The sequence below is a fragment of the Coptis chinensis genome, chromosome 4, assembly GCF_015680905.1.
Source record: "Coptis chinensis isolate HL-2020 chromosome 4, ASM1568090v1, whole genome shotgun sequence".
Taxonomy (NCBI): Eukaryota; Viridiplantae; Streptophyta; class Magnoliopsida; order Ranunculales; family Ranunculaceae; genus Coptis; species Coptis chinensis.
The window spans coordinates 8,671,391-8,678,936 of NC_141459.1; the positions used below are offsets into that span (position 1 = coordinate 8,671,391).

Consider the following 7,546-nt stretch of genomic DNA (forward strand, 5'->3'; position numbering starts at 1 on the left):
TGAAGATTTTCAGAGGAACTCTCTCTACTTCACTATTAACACTTGTGACTCATCTACCGAAACTAAAAATGTATAAACGAACTAAGATACATTCTCCTCTTGCCTAGCCGATTCATAATAGCACCCCTTCATTTTCCTTTGCAATTTTTCTGTCCAAGCTGCGTCGCTAATCAGGATTATATGACAATGCTAGCAAATGCCCTCATCTAAGGGCATTCACAAAAGCCAAAAGGGAATCTACATCTCTCTTCTCTGATGGGTACTTGATGGCTTGGGAGGAATGTTTAGGGAAGAAGAGTATTGTTGGGAAGCTCCCTAGCTGCAGCTCCTGTTGAGCATAAACTTTTTGCCCACCGTCAGCCCTGAACTTGCCAACTTTTACACCTGACTCCTTGAGCTTATCTGCAAATTCAACAAATGAACCTTCCATTGCCTAGACAAACCAAACATAAAGTCAGAAAAACATCAAACCTACAATGAACATTTTATGATGAAATCAACAGAAAAGATGTTTACCTAGCAAAATTGGCACCATGGAGCATAAAGTACAACAATCCATGGTTCTTTCCTACTTCCCATCTTGGCCAAATTTTCAATCCCCATCCTGTTCAAAGTCACAATGCTTTTAGTATCAAAGATATCTACCTCAACAACATTCCCATTAGTTAAAGCAGCACCATTTGCTTGCTCAACATACTTCTGTTTAATATTCCCCCTATGAAGCCCACACTCTTTAACCTTTGCATAATATATGATTAAGTACTTGAATAAATAATATATGTATATTGATAGCTAATGATTCATTACTTATAATATATATATATATATATATATATATATATATATATATATTTTTTTTTTTTTTTTTTTTGTTTGAAGGGTTTATATTTTTCTAATTCTTTTTTAAATGGCTTTATTTCTAGTTTTGGGTTAGAGATGAAGGAGTATGGGACCTAACAACACCTTCTGCGAATGCTTGCGTCGTGGGTTTTCTCTAGACCTAAAGATTGGGAGTTGCACTGATCCCATCAATTTATTGTTCAAATGTTGCTGGTTCTAGCAACATGACATTCTGGCCAGAGCCTATTCCAAAAGATTCAGCGATAGATACATTTACCGAGTCCACATATTCACCAAGGTTTAAAGCATTAAGCTCAAAATCAGATGACCATCAAACAATGTGTAACATGGCTAAAAGATTGAGCTTCAACAACCAAGTTAAGCAAGCTACTCAGTAATCAGTAAATCATATTGAAAGAAAACCTATAGCAGAATATGAGACAATGGGTTGAACACAATCAATTTAAAGAATATAGGTAAAACAACACCATTGTAAGAATGTTTTTATAACCACTATGGAAATATAGTCAACATAGAAGATGATGATTCAGCATCCAACTCAGCACTCCAAATCATCTTCAGTCATAGCAAACTCCGACGTGACAACTATAAACAGATCTAACAGAAAGTTAGTCACAGTTTTCCATATAAATAGATGTATGAACATAAGAATGATAAGCAATGATGATGAGATCATAAATCTTATGCTTCCTCTTTTTCTTAAGTTCTCTCATTTCTTGTGTAGTATTCGCTATCCGGCTCACTCATAACTTATTTTTCGGAAGAGAAAAAGTGATATTTTGATTAGAAATAAATAACAAAAGTGTCTATCGATAGATTAGTCTTTTTATCGATCAAGTTTTGTATGGTGTTTTGAACAACCTTCACGGGTTTTCACCGGGGCTTTTCGAGGCTATGTTTTTTTGGCTGACCCGTAATTTTTTTGTTAAGCTGACAGTTATTTTTTCTTGATAATCAACCATCATATTAAAACTTAAACTTGGAACTAAAAAACTGACTGCACAGGAGTGGTGTGGTGTGGTGTGGTGCGGCACAAGGATATGGTTCCTAAACACTCATTTGTAACCAGGATAGCTGCAGGCAAATTAGCTACACAAGATAATATTGAGATTTCTTACAATTGATATTTTTCATAAAAAAGTCAAACGCAATCAATAGCATTGCATCCTCAAGGTTTGCTTATCTTATTGGTACTGATCAGGTTTTGGAATTCCAGTTGATTGGTTGCAGGATTCGGGTGTTGTGGCAAGGTACTATTCTCACTTAAAATTGTGTGATATGGGTTTTTGGTCCATGTGTGAGAAAGCCATTTATCCTTATTGCGCCTAGCAAGCTTTTTGAGAATAAGTTGCAAAGAAAAAATAGTTATTAGGGACTTGGAAGAGAACAATTTGAACCTGCAACGAAAGGTATAAAAAGGAAAGGGACCTTAAATTATATTGCTTAGTATATTGTACTTATCATTTATTTTATATATTTTGCTTTGGAATCTTATATTGTTTCTATGTAGGTTTTCTCATGTGTTTTCTCCATTGGATTGCTTTGCTAAATGGTTTGCAGTTGAAGTTTGAAGTTTGAAGTTTGAACACTTTTGATACTTCAAATGCTTATAGTCTTATACATACATTACCATGTTTCTTGGTTGTTTGCAGATTGAATTGATTAAACATACCTAAACCCAAAATTTAGCTAGCATATTATCAATACTAAGGTTGGTGCTCTTTAGATTTGGAAAAGCATCTCTACTCATTGTATGAAACTCGCATTTCTAGATTTAATCAATGTGAGTTCACAGTCATCACATTTTTTGTCCAATATCTTAATGCTTAAGAGCATTTGATTTTCTACAATGTGGAGCCAATTAATTATGGAATCAATGATCCCCGCCTTGCTATTGCTTCTGTAGAACAATTTCAAATCATAAGTAACTCCAAAGGTTTTTTTTTTTTTTTTTTTTTTTTTTTTTTTTTTTTTTTTTTTTTTGATTATTTGAGCTAGATGCTTAGTGAAGTGTATGACCAATCACGTCAAAGATGCATTTTTGGTGAATATATTTTCTTAGTTTTGGTGAATATACCCCCTGAAATAAAATTTTCAGACACAGAGATGGAGCATAAAGTCTCAGTGCAGAACGCCATAACTCTTCCTCTGACGAACAGCTTCCTGTGAGTAGTTGATTATGAACACCTTCAAATAATAGGCACAGTCTTGGCTTTCCTGATGTTTTGGTATTTATGATTCTTATAGCTCTTAGTCGAATTCTTAGGAAAAGGCAATAAGGATACATCGATTGTATTGTTGCGGCAACACAGTAGTCTCAAATATTTTTATACAAAGTCATCTTGGTTATTATTAAACCTCTGAAGAAATGTTTGATATAGATTGACACTTATGAAGGACCCTGATTATGTGGTGTGTTGTGTAGATGGTGAGGTTCTGCAAGATGTTTGGTTGAGGCTTTGTGGTGTTGAGTCTGGAGAGATTGAGTTGAAGCTAAAGTGGATCGACAATGCTTCTCCTTTCTATGCAGACCCTAAAATGTAGATGCTATCGAAGAATAGGATTTAGAAGTAGTGTAGATGGTGGGATACCGAGTTGCATGCACAATACATTGTCTATTTATGTAGTAAGTACAATACAAATTGGATATTCCTTAACTGTGCCACGACAGATAAACTTATCACATTCATTCCTAAATTATATTAGTGGAGCTAACGATGTAGTTATAAGAAGCAAATACAAGGATTACATTGATTCGGTTCACCATTTGTTGGACCTATCATGATTACTTTGAAGAATTTGGAGGAAAGCAACTAATCAATACCATGTTCTAGCCATAATGCAGAGCTGACACACCCTGCCGGTGGAAGTTGCAGTAGGTTGGTAATGTGAAATGATTGACCTTTTGATTGTTGTTTATGCCATTTGCAAGATCAACAGGTATATGCATGGGGATTCAGTCCAGGCCTTAACATCGAGTTGAACAAAGTTGCATAAAGATAAAAATCTGAAAAGAAGAGCCTATTTCTCCATTTCTCTTCTCTATGAGCTATGGGATTGCAGGAACAAGCTAGCCTAGAATGGAGAACAATGATATATCTCCAAAAGCCATTTTGTAGATCACTGGTTTTAATAGTGCAAGATGTTCGGATGCTTTTAATAAGGATCGTTGGAAGCTCAGATTTATAAACCTAGCCAGCTATGCATTCTTTTAGATGCTTGGTCACCTCCTATCTCACCATGGGCTAAAGTAAATATTGATCTTTGGAATTGAATTGACAGTTTGGTAGTAAAGCCGCAACAGCAATAATCGTCGTCTTAAACGATGGAATTATATTAGAAGCAGCATTTATGAGATTTCAAGAAGAAGCAACCTGAAGCTTTAAGTGTTGAAGTAGCTGCTTTGTTAGCTTTGAAATTTGGTCCTTTTGTTGTTTTTGAAGGCTTAAAGTGATACCATATATTATGCAATGTACTTAATCATAAGATCATCCACTATTAATGTAGCAAGCCCGGCAATGGCCGAGCCAATTAGCTAGTAAAAAAAAAAGACCAAGCTGCTTTATTATATAGATATATAGATAGAACTAGCTTTCGAACCCGTCCTACGAACGGGTGTCGTTATATTAAATTATTCTAAAAAATATTAGCAACTATTCATAGCTATAAGATATGGAAATTATATTAATCACTTGTTTAAATTTCTTGCACCACTCTCTATCGAACGAAAACACCAAATCTTGGTAAAACCCATCGATTTATTTTGGTTGTTATGTTTAATAATAGAAGTTTGATTGAAATTTTGTGAGAATGCTCAATGTGGCAAAGGTGATATTGAAGCTACTTAAATAGCAAGACATTTCCAATCATAATAAAATAATTATAATAAGCACTACTTAAAATGCAAAATTATACTTGTCGAGATATTATATTCTCCCTATATATAATACAACTATGTTTCGAGGTTAGTTCAATACATTTGCATCAAGTTTCCAATTTTACGTTAATTATTATTTGAGGCTAGTTCAATGTATGTAGTTGGATCTAGTTTCCGATTTCCCATTAATAATTTTTTGAGGTTAATTCAATGTAGTTGTATCAAGTTTTTGATTTCCCGTTAATTATTATTTGAAGTTAGTTTAGTGCAGTTGCACCAAGTTTACGATTTCCCGTTAGTTATTCATTAAAATTATTTCAGTGCAGTTCCATCTAGTTTTCAATGTTTCGTTAATTACTATTTGAGATTAGTTAATTGTATTTGCATTAAGGTTCCAATTTTCCGTTAATTACTCTTTGAGGTTAGTTTAATACATCTGCATCCAGTTTCTGATGTCCCATTAATTATTTTTCGAAGTTAGTTCGCATCTAGCTTCCAATCAATTTCCAGTTATTTATGCCGTTCGATGTAGTTACATCCGGTTTCCGATTTCTAGTTAACTATTCTTTAAGGTTATTTTAATGCATTTGCATCCAGTTTCTGATTTTCTGTTAAATATTCATCAAGGATATTGCATCCAATTCTGATTTCCCAGCCTGTTAGTTAATATATGATTTTAGTTTAATGCAGTTACATCCAGTTTTCGATTTTCCGTTAATTATTATTTGAGGTTAATTCAATGCAGTTGCATCCAATTTTTGATTTTCCATTAATTATTTTTCGAGATTAGTTTAATGCATTTGCAGCAAGTTTTCGATTTCCCGTTAATTATTTTTAGAGGTTTGTTCAATGCAGTTGCATCAAATTTATGATTTATTGTTAATTATTCATTGAGGTTAGTTCAGTGCATTTGCATCCATTTTTTTTATGTTTCTATATTCGTTAAGTAGTCTTTAGATTAGTTCATTACATTTGCATACAGTTTTCGATTTTTCATTAATAACTATTTGAGGTTAGTTCAATACATCTGCATCTAGTTTATGATTTATAATTATTTATGCTTTGAGGTTTTAATTAGTTCGACGCAATTTCATCCGGTTTCTGATTTCCCGTTAACTATTCTTTGAGGTTATTTTAATGCATTTGCATGTAGTTTCTGATTTCCCGTCAATTATTCTATGAGGTTAGTTCAATGCAGTTGCATTTGATTTTTGATTTACTGTTAATTATATTTTGAGGTTAGTTCAATACATTTGTATCCAGTTTCTGATTCATCGTTAATTATTATTTGAGGTTTGTTTGATGCATTTTTGCATACCGTTTTCGATTTACTGTTAAATATTTTTCAAGTATTTGCATCCAATTTCTAATTTCCCATTAGTTATTCTCTGACGTTAGTTTAATACAGTTGCATCTAGTTTTCGATTTCTAATTAATTACTTTTTGAGTTTAGTTTATTGCATTTGTATAAAGTTTTCGATTTCCCGTTAATTACTCTTTGAGCTCAGTTCAATGTATTTGAATCCAGTTATCGATTTTCTTTTAATTATCCAATGTGATGTGTAATACCAACTTTCTACTTATCCATCTGTAGTGTCCTTGCAAACATAACATAAAAATAAATTATGCTTGATTTACTATATTGGATCATCAAAGATTATCCAGTTCCCAATTTTTCGTTAATTATTATTTAAATTATATACTTGACTCACTATGTGGGATCTTCAAAGATTATCTACGAACGGGTCCTGTCATATTAATTATTCTAAAAAATATATTCAACTATATATGCATAACTATTATATACAGATATTATATTGCTCACTCATCCAAAATTCTTATAACATGAAAACCTCACGTACTCTCAATTAAAAAAAAAAAAACTCACCATTGATAAAACCCTTCAACTTCATTTGTTGTTTAATAATAGAAGTTTGATTTAAGTTTTGTGAAATCGTCTAATAAGATGAAGTCCATATTGAAGCTACGTGAATAGCAAGGTGTTCCCAATTATACGAAAAAAAGATATGATAAACACCGTTTTAAATGCAAAACTATACTTATCGAGACATTCTCACAACATATAACACAACTATATTTTGAGGTTAGTTCAATGCATTTGCATCCAGTTTCTGATTTTACATTATTTATTTTTTGAGGTTAGTTCAATGCAGTTACATCCAGTTCCTGATTTCTTGTTAATTATTCTTTGCTGTAGTTTAATGCATTTGTATCCAATTTCCAATTTCCTGCTAATTATTCTTCGAGCTCAGTTCAATGCATTTGCATCCAGTTTCCGATTTCCCGTTAATTATTTTTTTAGATTAGTTTAATACATTTGCATCCGGCCAGTTTCCGATTTCTCATTTATTATTCTATGAGGTTGTATTTGCATATAGTTTCTGATTTCCCGTTAATTATTGTTTGAGGTTAGTTCAATGAATTTGCATCCAATTTTCGATTTTCCGTTAATTATTTATTGAGGTTAGTTCAATGCATTTGCATTATTATTATTATTTTTTTAAATTAGTTCAGTGTAGTTGCATCCGATTTATGATTTCCCGTTAATTATTTGTAAAGATTAGTTTCACGCATTTGCATCCTGTTTCCAATTTATAGTTATTTTTTTAGGTTAGTTCAATATAGTTGCATCCAGTTTCCGATTTCCCGGTAATTTAATCTCAGAGGGTTAGTTTAATGCATTTGCATCCAGTTTCCGATTTCCCGACAATTATTTGTTGGTGTTAGTTTGATGTATTTGTATTCAAGTTTTGATTTCCCGATAACTATTCTTTGAGGTTAGTTTAA

At 32.6% G+C, this 7,546-nt stretch overlaps 1 pseudogene; it reads right to left on the reverse strand.

Moving 5' to 3' along the window:
• Positions 1 to 202: 202 nt before the first annotated feature.
• LOC147501681 (5'-adenylylsulfate reductase 3, chloroplastic pseudogene) lies at positions 203 to 1,029 on the reverse strand (annotated as a pseudogene).
• Between the last annotated feature and the right edge of the window lie 6,517 nt (positions 1,030 to 7,546).